The sequence below is a fragment of the Pleurodeles waltl genome, chromosome 10, assembly GCF_031143425.1.
Source record: "Pleurodeles waltl isolate 20211129_DDA chromosome 10, aPleWal1.hap1.20221129, whole genome shotgun sequence".
In the NCBI taxonomy this organism is placed as follows: domain Eukaryota; kingdom Metazoa; phylum Chordata; class Amphibia; order Caudata; family Salamandridae; genus Pleurodeles; species Pleurodeles waltl.
In genome coordinates, this window is record NC_090449.1 from 737,500,754 (window position 1) to 737,514,645 (window position 13,892).

Genomic DNA, 13,892 nt, shown 5'->3' on the forward strand with positions numbered 1-13,892 from the left:
CTGACAAAGTCTTGCGGCTTGTCCTCCTAAACTTCAACTCACACAAAACAAATGCAAAATATTGCAAGAGCTTAACCAAAAACCAATAACCAAAACAAACCTGCTGGTTTACTACTGGAAGGTACACAATCGCTTCAGAGACCTTATGGATTTTCACTAATGGCCCTTTCGCTCATGTAGCTACTCCTCGTTCTCTGTCTCCCACACTCACAAGTAAAATTCGACCCACCAATTTCACTCTCAACTGATCAATGGGTCTGTCCTGGTGCACATAGGACTCGCCAAATCTCAGTCGAAAATTTCTCTTACTCATTTAACTCACACACCGACTTGTTGACCACACCCGATCAACCTACTAAACCAGGCAGATTACAACATATAAACAAGTGTCTCCTACACTTGTCAGTATACTCCGGAGTCTTAGACCACGCAGAGTCCGTACATCATCAACAACCATGTGGACTATTTTTTAGCAGAAAGCGCCACACACATATGAAGTTCGACGTCTTCCCTACTCTCATACTGCAAAGTACGCACAATCCTACTAACCTCAACTGGAGTATGCAATTTCCCTACTTTACCTCGCATACATCACAATTCACCTGCGATTTGCTTAGGCCTCTGCAAGTGCAATCCTACCACCTTCACACTATCACAAGAACGCCGAGAACATACCCATCTTTACTAGCAGGATTCAGGATCTGGGAAAGTCATTTCTGGGCTTAAGGGGACATCATCTTTGCTACAGTTGCCATTTCAGAAAAACAAAATTCAAACCTCATAAAAATATGAACAACTAACCCTAACTCAAACTACCACCATAACCAATAGTCACCACATAACTAGTTTTTCCAAGGAAACTAACCATCAAGCTGCTAGCAAAAACTGCTAGCCCGCCTGGCCTTCAGTAAGTAAACTTACAATGGAACGCGTATAGGTTGATGAACCTTTTGGATCACATGGAATATCCTAATCATGTAGTGATCAATGGCATTAATAATTAGCAAAACCAAGTGACATCATTTTAATGAGAAAACTAAACCATCTAGCCATGAATAACCACAACTCAGTAAAGCGTTTAACAATGTTATTTCCCTAATGGTTACAATACAGGGTCATCGAGTTAGATCAAACTTTATTCAATCAGCTCAGTATTAGTTCATTAATAAACATCAATAACATAATTTAATCAAAACTTAAGAAAACATATGCTTGAATGCTTCAACATAAGCCAGTAAATGAATACACAGCATCAACAGCAGAGTTCAGCAAATAGTTCGTCAGTCATTTGTCACTGTTAACGTCACCCCTAGGAAACCTACCTAACCAAGATTAGCATTAACATGTGGGGCAAAACAATTTAGGAAAACATGAATTTGGAAAACATCTTTCTACAAGGAACTATAAAAACAGCGCAGTTGGTACCTAGAAGAAAAGGCACAAATTAGTCAGTCACATTTTCATAGCTACCTATCTACAGAATGGATCAGCAACAAAGTCAGTCTTCGTCTTCAGGACATTAATACATCAGCATAGCATCAGGCTCTCAAGAGTATGAGCCCAACAACAGAATCTCGAACGTCTCCTGACGTCACCAATTAATTTACCAAATCTATAAATTTTAATATCTGTCCTTTCATAAGACGCGTATTGGTCCACTATACGATGCCCTCATCATCCGGCTCTTCAGGTATCGAAAATGTTGCATGTTCCTATTCAGTCAGTGCTTCCATTGTTCAAGTCGAAAGTACATTTAGCCCACTCTACACATAATTGTATCGAATTGTCTTCATTATCTCCTGTCCGCCAGTATATTTCAGAAAATTCTAGCTAACCAACTTTAACATCGGGTAGTTCAGGGTCAGACCATGCATTTGCTTCTCTACAGCACGTTAATATTTCAGCCCTTCTTGTGAGGCCTGGAAAAAGGCTAGGCCTTATCCTCAGCTAAGCTAACTCTACAAATCAATATAAAACATAGGTTATACATTTCAATGTGACATATTACTGCATTATTCTTATACATTTTCATTATTTCACACAATTTCAGTTATATTAGTATAATCTCGTATAAGTGGCTGACATGCCCCGTTGGCACATTTTCATACGTGCACATTATTTTCTCTACAATTAAATTCTCTATGAGCTTTTCATTAATCAAACACATAAACATTCATTATTAATTTTCTAATTAGCATATCTGCGCCAGCAGTATCCAACTTTTTGGAAAACAATACCCAAACAATGCCTTTATTAAACTTTCATTTGCATCTAGTCGCTAACATATCATAACTTGTCTGCAGAGATGTGGCTCTCTATTGTCTTTTTAGGAGGGTATAGTTATGTGGTTATTGCCTGGGTTTGGATCATTATCTAGCCAGGAAAGCCAACTTTCCACTCGTTATAATCACACACTCCAGAGCTCCTAAAACAACCAATGTACATGTTCATCCTGAGCAGGGCCTAACAGGCCTTTTATTCCACCGGAAATTTCCTCAGTGGGCTGTGGGCCTTGGAGGGTGGTTTCTAAATCCCAGGGCGTTTTCTTGGTGCTTCTGCCACTTTCCTCACCTTCCTAGGTTAATTGCAGCAGGCAGGGAGAGGATTCAAGAAGGAGGGGGTGAGGGAATGGAAGGCAGAGAGAAAGAGAGAGGGAGAGAGTAGAGAAAAGGAGAGACAGAATGGATCAATGGAAAGAGATAGATTGTGGGAGGAGATAGAGAGCATGGCTGGTTTGAGTATGTTTGTCGGGGCTGCTTTCGGTTTCCCAGTTTGGCCCTGATCCAGAGCCCACCTAAAAAGTGCTTAACTTAATGTACGTAAATCTTCTTTTATTTCAGGGTTTTATAGCAACCATCGTGCTGAGCTTACTAAAAACTGTTTACATTTCTGTGCTAGGTTAGATGTCGTTTTGTCTTGAATGAAGTGCAACATTGTCAAGACTTCTAGGGTAGGAATTGAGGAGGCTGCACGGGCCGGATCTCTAGTTGAAACAAAGGCCTCTCTGTCTTACCCCAACAGACTTCTAAATCAGACAGAGTAAGGCAACTACATTTCTCCAAACTGCAGCATTTTGTTAGAGGTGCGAAGCGGTAAAGGGAGCAGGAACATCATTACCACCATCACATGGCCGTTGCCGTATAAACAGGTGATTTTGCCGGGCCTGGCGTGCAACAATCAGGCTCAGCATGCACATTTAACATTACGACTAGAGAGTAAAAGTACATTTTAAAAAACAAACTTCAAAATTAATACATATTTAAAAAAACACATTACAGGTCAGTAAAACCACATACTTTGTAATTCAGAACCTAAAATCACAGTAATCCTTCTTAAAGGCAAGAGTGAATTTCTCGCCCATTAATGGCTCTTAACCTCTTAATTTCAGTGTTTTCTGGAAAATGTCATCAAATGACTGTCAGTCTGTTTCATTGTGGTCGATTTCTGCAGCCCTCTGGCTAGAGGTCTATGTAGATAAAAGCGCTGTAGTATTGCCTTCGTGACTCCTTTAGGGCAAACAGGCACATAAAATTGTCGGGTTTTTCTCCTGCTATTCTTTTAAGCTCCTGGTTTTAAAGCACGTCATTCATATCGCTGCTTGTATCTCTTGCCAGAGTTCAGGACTCAAGCTCATTACAGTACATCTCTCACACACTGTGCTAATCCTGATTGATGGTCTCTGGTACATTCCAAACGCCGAAGGTATTTTCATTGAATGACATTTAAAGGGTGGCTTTTTTGCTCTACTCCATCTTTATGATTCATGACCCATATTCCCTTGCCTTAGACAAGCACAAAGAGGCAGGCTGCATTTCCCTCCAGCTTGTTTTTTATTTCACTCAAAAATGTAACAACTGGCAACTCGAGGGAAAATCAAAGGGCAGCATAAATGCTTCTGGAATTACAGATATTAGGAATGCAGCTTGGAAACCATCTCCAGTGGTGCTCAATTTACAAGTAGCAGAGCACTTCCTGACCGTGTTTGCCAAGGGCAACAACTCAATAGGGGCTCAGTGGTGAAATAAAGGAAAAGTCCAGTAAATCGTTAAAATAAACAGAAAAAATGTTGTCAAAGGCTATAGGTCCGGGTTTGGCAAACTGACATGATCGGTATCGTTACTATTTTTCATGACAGGGAAATGCCACAAGAATAAGAAAAGAAAAAGAAAACATGAACCTAGCTAAACGTGGCAGAAATATGCCTGCAAACAAAATGGTTAAGTAAACACATAATCAGCGCGAATCATCTTAACATAATAAGATGGACGCTTTCAAGAAGGCAGGTGTCCTTAGAACAAATATAGAAGCCCATGTTCTAATGCACATAATAGAAAAATATGATTCTTCTTGGTGCAAAGAAAATGTAGTTTCGGCTGTTCATTTCTGTAACCTGAACGCAAAGATTAACCACATAAAAGATGACTAAAGAGATAAGTAAATGAAGGATAAAGACTAGAAAGAGAAAAAATGGCAAGTACCGAAGTGGATAAGCAAATGCGATCAGGAAAAAAAATGTTATAGTGCAAGAAAGCATTGTGCGATACCACCTCATGCTCTCCGCTGTAAGGGGTGGCAGCAAAATGTAAATAGCAGTTTAACAGACCAATGGATGACGAAGGCTAGCCCAATACAACTATATATAAATGCATATTGGTTATTCGTGACTTTTTTGAATACACACGCTGGTGAGACATCTCTCTTGCCACATCTAAAAACAAACTATGCAACGATTGACAAATGTAAATCAGCATTGTTGTGGAAACTATGATGACACACATCCCAATCAAATAAGCAAATGAAGAGGCATAGCGTTTCAATAAGTTGAAAACTATTTGGGATGGATTTGTCACCTACATGATTTCAGTCTGTCAACACAGGAACACACAGGACGCCTCGGTTGAATCACAGCTCTGGGTTTGGTTTCTCCCTGCAACACTTGCTTGCAAAAAGTGCCTCCCCCCACATCAAGACATATTTTGAGAAATACTATTTGGAACAACTTTAAATGTTTCCTGATTTTTCTACTAATTTAAACCCGATTTATGCCATAATGGCAAACAAACTTTCACAAATAAGGTAATACAAAACCGTCAGAAATATGTGCTGCCTGAGGCCTCAAAAATCCTCGCGATGACCTTGAGCAAGGAGAGGCAGGGGTAGAGGTAGGCAGAGTGAAGGCGAGAGGTTGAGGTACAGGAGTAGGCAGAAATAAAATAGAGATAAAGTTCACTTTCTCACGGAGCCCCCAGGCAGGTGTGGGCCATGTGCAATTGCCCACTTTGTCCATGCCATAAAATGTCTTTATGGCATGGACAGAGATTGTGAACAAGTCGAAGTAGAAAAAAAGGTAAAGGAGGGAGAATCAATGAAATAAGCACCTTAGTCCACATGTAACAGTCCACTACACTTTAACCAGGACGAAATGTGCTGAGGTACCACAAACGACATGACAATGCCACTGAGACATGCACTCATGCATGAGTCCACCAACTATTTTTGCTAACAGAGCCAGCTTCAACGACTTTTTTCCAAGGAATCTTAATGATATTACATTCGCATAGCCTGTAAAATAAAGGAAATGGACTTAAGTAAAACACACATTCACACCAGCCTAGAAGGTAGAAACAAGAATCAGTGACAATGCTCAAATATGGCAGATAAAACGACAAGTGGGTTAAATGGGAGATAAATACCCCACCAAATACATTTGAAAAGGAATTAATCCTTTGTGCAAAGTGTCAGAAGTGGGTGTTCTGCACAAGGTCAGAGAAGCACCAATGTGCTTGTATCAGGAGCATCAATTGAAAATCTACTCATCTTCGTCACAGAAATTAAGCACAACACAAAGAAAACAGGGAATAGAATCAACACACTGTGAATGTCCCAACCGGCAGCTGTAATGACCTTCCAAACAGAAACTTCCTGCAATAAATACAATCACTGTTAGAAATGGTGTCTATAGTTGACAGTGGTTTGCACCCTGTCCAATTAGGGTCCCTCACTCTAGTCAGGGAAAGGGAGCCACACAGCTAAGACAATCCCTGCTCACCCCCTTGGTAGCTTGGCATGAGCAGTTAGGATTAACTCAGAGACAATGTGTAGATCATTTGCACACACACACACACTCACACACACACACCACAACACACACACACACACAGTAATACAAGACAAAAATCCAAAATACACAAGTGAAGGCACGAATTTTCAAAGATTGAATCTTAGTATAGTGCTTAGAAACACAATAGCTCCAACTAGGGAACATATTGACGGAGTCCTTTCTAACAGCCCAATGCCACTTATAAGGGAGTGTGGGCCGGTCATGGAGTCGCATGGACCCAAGGTGCCGTACCTTGGAAAACGATGAGATAGCAAAGACGTTGCTCCGAGTCGGGGAGGTGAGGCAATGCAGGAGCCGGTGCGGCATTGGTTTCTTACAGCTACCGGGGAGGTGAGGCATCAGTTCCTTACTGCTACGCAGGGTAGGTGAGGCGTCAGTTCCTTTCAGTTGCAGGAGAGGTGATGCGGCATCGATAGTGTAATGCCGGTTACTAACAATCTGGCGGGGTCAATGAATTCAGTAGGTCAAGATGTGAGGCATCGACTTTGCGGTGTTTCAATCATACCATGGGGCCACTGGTGCTGTGGCGGAGTTGGGTGTCACGAATGTGAGTGACACGGCACTCACACTGTGGCTGAACTTCAGAGGTGCTGCGGTAGTATCAGGCCTGTGTTGCAGTTCGTAGTCATTGCACTCAGCGGGGACCATAGCTCTGGTGCAGGCATCTGCATAGAGTCAGACGCTGCATAGAGTCAGGCGCTGGTTGCAAAGTCACTCTGGAGTCAATGTGTTCTTTTAAGTTACACCAGAGCTCACTTCCAAGGGTCCAGGAACAGGAGATGGCACCACACCTCAAGTCAGGACTCTCAGGAGGAGAGTCCAGGTGCTGGCAGGTGAAGTCATTGATGACCCTAAGACTTCTTAATAGGAGGCAAGATCAGTTCAAGCTCTTGGAGAAACTTGAAAAGCAGGCTGTAGAAAGCCAAGTCCAGACCTTTCAATCCCAGGACAGAAGCAGCAAGCAGCAGGCCAGCACAACAAAGCAACAGGCAGAGTGGCAGTCCCTCCTACAGCATCCAGCTCTTCTTCCTGGCAGAATGTCCTCAGTCCAGAAGCATTCTATGTGGTGTCAGGGGTCCAGTATGCATACCAATTTCTGTCTTTTAAGTAGGCAAACTTCACAGAGAAGTCTTTGTAGTGGACAAGATCCTGCCTTTCCCTTCCCTGGCCCAAGACACACTCCAGAGGGTTGGAGACTGCTATGTGTGAGGACAGGCACAGCCCTATTCATGTGCAAGTGTCAGCTTTTCCCACAACTCTAGCCCCGGAAGGCCCATCGGGATATGCACCTCAACTCCCTTTGTGTGGCTGTCTAGAGTGAATTCACAAGCAGTCCAACTGTCATTCTGACCCAGATGTGTATTAGACAGCCAGGCGGAGTGAGAGAATGGTTTAGCAAAAGATGTATTTTTGAATTGTGAGTTCAGGGACCCCAAACTCCATATCTCTATCTCCTTCCAATGTGAAATTACAGTTAAAAGATATTTAAAGGCAATCCCCATGTTACCCAATGGGAGAGAAAGACTAGTGAAAAATGAATTTAGCCGTATTTCACTACCTGTAAAACACACTTGTACTACCTTTTAAATACATTGCACCCTGTCCATGGGGCTGCTTTGGGCCTACTTTAGGGGTGACTTACATGTAGTAAATGGGAAGGTTTGGGCCTGGCTAATGGGCGCACTTGCCAGGTAGTAATAGGAGTTTAAAACTGCACACAAAGACACTGCAGTGGCAGATTGAGACATGTTTACAGGGCTGCTGGTGTGGGTGGCACAAACAGTGCTGCAGGCCCGCTAGTAGCATTTGATTTACAGGCCCTGGGCAGACATTTTGCATTATAATACAGAATTACTAGTGAATCAAATATGCCAATCATGGCTAAACCAATCACTAATACAATTTCGATAGGGAGCACTTGCACTGTAGCACTATTCAGCACTGGTAAAGTGCCCAGAGTCCTAAAGCCAACAAAAACAGGTCAGAACAATTGGAGGGAAGAAGTCAAAACGCTTGGGGATAATCTTGCAAAAAGGGCCAGGCCCATCAATCACTAACAAGACTGATGGTATGGACTTTTTAACAGTAAAACTTGTTTTCACACCATGGCCCATATTTATACTTGATTTGCGCTGAATTAGCGTTATTATTTTTACGCTAATTCAGCAAAAACCTAACTCCATATTTATACTTTGGCGCTAGACACATCTAGTGACAAAGTTATGGATTTGACGTCGTTTTCTGGACGGGAACGCCTACCTTGCGCCAATGAGATGCAAGGTAGGCGTTCCCGTCCAGAAAAGGACGATATGGCCTTTGCGCCATATTTATCCCACGTGCTAAAATCCAGCACGGGGGATGGGGGCCATTATTTAACACCTGGGTATGGGCAGGCGTAAGGGGACTTGTAGGTAAATTTCCGTGGTCAGAGACCATGGAAATTGCCCACAAGTGCCCTTCCCTGTCCCCACGGACACCCCCACCCATCCCCACCCACACCAGGAGGACACCTAATGATGGGGACCCATCCCAGGTAAGTATGTATATTTTTTATCCAACACCGCTCGGGGGCCCTGACTTGGGCCCCCCTGCACGGCGCTGGCCTCAATGGCAATGCCCAGGGGACATTTGTCCTCTGGGCATGGTCATTAGGGTGGTGGGCATGGTTCCTGTCTTTACTAAGACAGGAGCCATGTCCATGGGGGTTGTGCACCAGAAGATGGCGCTACTCTGCTTAGAGGCAATTTTTCTGCCTCTGAACAGTGTAGCGCCATAATTCGGTGCACAAGCCCCGGTTTCCCCAGCCTTGTTAGCGTCCTTTCCAAGGATGGCGACAGGGCATTACCGCTGGCTAGCGCCATTCCATAAATATGGCGCCTAGCTGGCGTCTTTGAATGGCACTAGCCGGCGCTATACTTTTTCACCCAAAACTGCAATAACGCAGTTTTGCGTGAAAAAGTATAAATCTTCCCTTATGTGTGGCAGGAGGGCAAACATCTCTTACACACAGGTCAACACGGGTATCATCAGTGCAAACTTCCCTCAGACCATAAACATACATGGCAGCATCTGTGTAGTCATCCCTCAGAAATAGAGCGTTTAAAGCACGGGAACCAGCAGCACTTCTTTCAGCCCCCAACCAACAAGAAAAACATTGGCCAGCAAAGGTGCAATCTTCTGTCAGACACTGAACATTTACAGCATCATCACCAGCAGTTGATCCTATATCAGGATGCCAGTTAATGTATTTAAGTTGGATTTGTTTTCTGGATATGAAGCATAGCCACATTTTTTACATCCTGTTTAAGATTTACTGTATCCCAGGCTCATGGTTATGTCCAGGCCTCCATACAAATTTTAAGAAAGGTAAATGCTAATATATTGTTTTAGGAACATTAGCAATGGGCGGAGGAAGCAAATTTTCTCCTGCTGTGTCTGGTAGAGTGTAGAAAAGTCTGCAAAATGCAGAGTAATGTAATAGATCTGATATGTTTGCAAAGGAAACAATGGTTTATGGAAGATGCAGTCTCTATTTCTGCTTCCACTGAGAGCGTTTAATTTCTTCATTGGTATAATTGGGTTGGGGACAGTTCACAGAAGGCACCTCGTATACCAACTAATCATGGACTAAAGTAGAGATGTGTGTTTGATCATTTCCTTTCCTTTTCAATTGATACAAAGCTGACATAGAAGAGTTAATACAGGACACGATGCACTTTCCTTCAGAACGGTGTAGAAAGCATATCGCCCTGCCACGATGATTATACCATTTTATTGGTCTCTAACCCAATTAGGCTACTGAAGTCTATGGATGAAATATGTGAATTGAAGGCAATTCAGAATCTAGTGGTCACCATTGCAAAAACAAAATAATGACACATGACGTTTAGGTGGACATTGGATGGAGAACAGTGTGACAAAGTGCACACATTATTATGTTGAATTGTGGCAGGAAAGACAAGCAGGTAAAACAAAAACGAAATGCGCACAGTAAAATCAAATGCCTCCTTTTTGCAACACTACTTACAGAAACTGTATTTAAAACTTCCTACTCCTACAGCTGAGTGATTATGATAGTTCTAGTATATTGAGATTTGAATTATGTAGAAAGGTTAAATACCTCATTAGATAACACATTGGGTAAATATATGAAGTTCATCTTTCTTCTTCTGATGTTTTGCTCAGTAATTTTACTGAGACTGGAGTTTGGTTGGGCTAAAATGTGGCTTACATTAAGGTCATTTATTTTTGCTATACACGTCAACAGGCTTCGTAGGGCACTCTCAAAGCAAAACTCTGGACTGAGACAGCAGACAAGCAAGACAGTCAATTTACCCCGAGATGGAATATTTTAAAATACTTTTGGAGATTTTGGGGATATAGTACATCTGGGAGGAGGGGTTGCTTCCTAACTCCTCCATTGAAACATGTCAATCATTGAAAGTTCATGGGGTTTGGATTTCTTTTGCTAAGCACAGCAGACATTTTTTACGTATGGTCAAGTGAAACCAAAAAATGGAGGCTTTCAGCTATGTGGGGCAAAAATTTTATCAATCTCCCATCCATTCTGTAAATATAAAATACTATATCTATAAAGCTTTGGACTGCTGAAATCTTTGTTACATAGCCTGACAATCCAGAAGATATAATAACAAGCATTTTCAATGCAAAAGGTCTCGCATTTGCTGGTGTTAGTACTATTAGCGTTGTAAAATCCCAACCGGACTTTTCTTGCCGCATAAACTAATAATGAAAAGTAAAACAGTTTCACATATGCAAGGCGATGGTCGCCATGAGTGTGAAGGAGACACAGAAAAGGAAACAGACGTTCGCTCGCAGTGAAACTTATCCGCAAAAGTGCAATTATCCTTGTTACCAGCAAAAGTGCAATTATCCATGTAACAGGGTCGATGTCATGCAAAGCGCTAGACTTCGGCCCAGCGAGATAGCGATGCGCAGAAAGTGATAAAGTAGTCCAGAAACCAGCTGAAAACACAGAGCCTCCTATGTTTTCAGTAGTTTACTGGTGTGCTTCAGGAGGGCTAAACAAAAGAAAAGGCATGACATATGCATGACTTTCACAAATGGAATCAATCGATTTTTAATAGGCAAGCCCACAAACTAAGGAAAGTGGCAGGCATGACATGGGCGTGGTTAGAAGCACACATAGAGATTACAACATGGTCCAGAGCACTTGAGCGTGCTCAACCATAAAAACTGCCTCACTGTGCAGGGTCAGGCAGGGATAAGAAATAGGACCAGCACTAAAATAAAGGCGGCCTCCAAGCTAAAAAAAAGTGTCCTGCATTGGCAAATCTGGGAGGTTTTGTACTCATAAATTCATGCTGTATAGTTGTTAGGCAATGTATGGGAGATCACATGGATTTATGCTTAGCGCAGTCAATGTTTGTGGTAATATAAGGAAAATCAACAGTAAAACCTGGTTCACCAGACCATAAAACAGGCTCACAAACAGCCACAAAATAGCCCACACACTGACCTGTCAGGCCAGCATTTCTGGCACTGCTAGCTAACGTGTGAAGTCAGTGAGACATGCGTCTTCATCTGTTAATTAGCATGGGAGTAAAACCATTCACTGGGACCCAGTGACAGGAATTTAATGTGTCCTGATAATAATCTATTTATTTGTAAGAAAATATGTGTTTTATTATCAACAAGTGTTAAGAAGAGCAAATGGGTGGGTACTTTCACTTTTTAGGTTGCAACCTACCAGACAGCAGGTTTGTTGAAGATATCTAGGGGACTTTCAGAAACCTAATCTAAGAATGCACTCTGCTTTTTGATTACCAATGGCTTTGTGGTTTGTAACTCACACTTTCTGGCTTTCTATTAGCAGGCTTTATTTGCTTTAAGCTCTCTGGGTTTAGTTCCTCCCTACTGTTGCTTAAACTGTGTTTTCTGTATCCTTCCACAAACTCACTTTCTGTTAACAGGCCTTTAAATCTTGTTCTTGTCTAGTCATATTTGGTGTGCATTCAAAGACTAAGGTCAAACGTCAGGCGATGTCTTCCAAGGGCGCTTGCTTCCTTTTCTTTCTCTGACTTCAAAGAGAGAGGATCTATGTGATATTGGGGGTGGAAAGAGTTTGTTTCTAGCACACAACAACATTTAAGTGAACGGTAGAAGTATTTCAGAGTATATTAGAATTATGGCTGCACAAATAAAGCATATTTTTAGTTATTTCTGAAGTGTTTTGGAAACAAATAGTTCATTATGATAAACTAGGTGATGCTATTTCCACACATTTTCATCTATGCACTGTATAGTTTTATTAGTAAAACTGTATGTCTGCACAAATGTACTGGTTATTTCAACTGAAAATGTGTTCCCTGTAGTGGCAGTGTGCTACCACATTGGGAATACTCCACTGTACACCACTAAACTCTAGTTTGCACCACTAAACACCACTGTACTCTACTTTGCTCCACTACACTTTACACCACTGCATTCTGCAGTGCTCCACTCTATGCCACTGCATTCTACGCCACTTCACATTACACCTATCTACTGTATCCTGTACCACTCTATTCTATGGCAATGCACTATTTGTCACTGTACTCTACACCACTGCACTCTTCTCCACTGCACTCTACACTACTCCAGTCTAGGCCACACCAATCTACTCTGCACAATTCCACTCTACTCCACTGTGCTCTACGCCACTTTGCAACACTGCACTGAACACCACTGCACTCTAATACAATTGAATACACACAGAGCCAATACACTCTAAACCAATGCACTTTATTCTGTAAAATTCAACTCTATGTCCCTGCACTGTCTGCCAATCCACTGTACGCCACTCTAATCTACTCTGCACTTCTGCAGTCTACGGCACAGAGGTCTACACCACTTTATGCCAATACACTCTATGCCACTCTACATAACTGTACTCTACCCCACACCACTCCACTCAACAGCTGTTCACTTTACTCTGAAACAATCTATTCTGTGCCACTGAACTCTATACCATTTTACTTCACTCTGTGCCACTCTACTCTATGCTACTACACTCTTCGCCACTCTACTCTTAACCACTGCTATCTATACCAATGCACTCTACAAAACTGCACTCTATGTCACTGCACTCTATGCCACTGCACTCAACTCTGCATCACAGTACTCTATGACACTGCTCTCTATGCCACTCTACTCCACTCTACACCATTTCACTCTGACACACTACTCTGCAACACTGCACTCTCTGCCACTGAACCCAATGACACTCTACACTACTCCAATCTATGTCACTGCACTCTATGCCACTCTACTCTGCACCACTCTACCTTGCACCATTCTACGCTGCACAACTCTACTCTGCCGACACTCCATTCTGAAACACTGCACTCTAATATGAACCACTTTAATCTACGCCACTGCATTCTACGAAGCTGCATTGTATGCCGCTGAATTGATTGCCACTGCATTCAATGCCACTGCACTCTGTGCCACTATACTCTGCAATAGCCTACACCAGTGCACTCTACACCAGTCCACTTTACTGTATGCCACTCCAGTATATGCCGCTCTATGCAACTCCACCCTATGTCACACCAATCTACGACTCTCTTCCACTCCACTCTGCATCACTCTACTCAACTCTTTACCATTCCACTCTATGACACTGCACTCTACTGTCCTCTATGCCACTAACTTTTAGCCATCCTGAACAGTAGCCATGCTGGTGAGCAACTTGGGTAAACACATTGGCAAAAACAATAGCTCTTGCATCGGCAAGACCTATTGACTT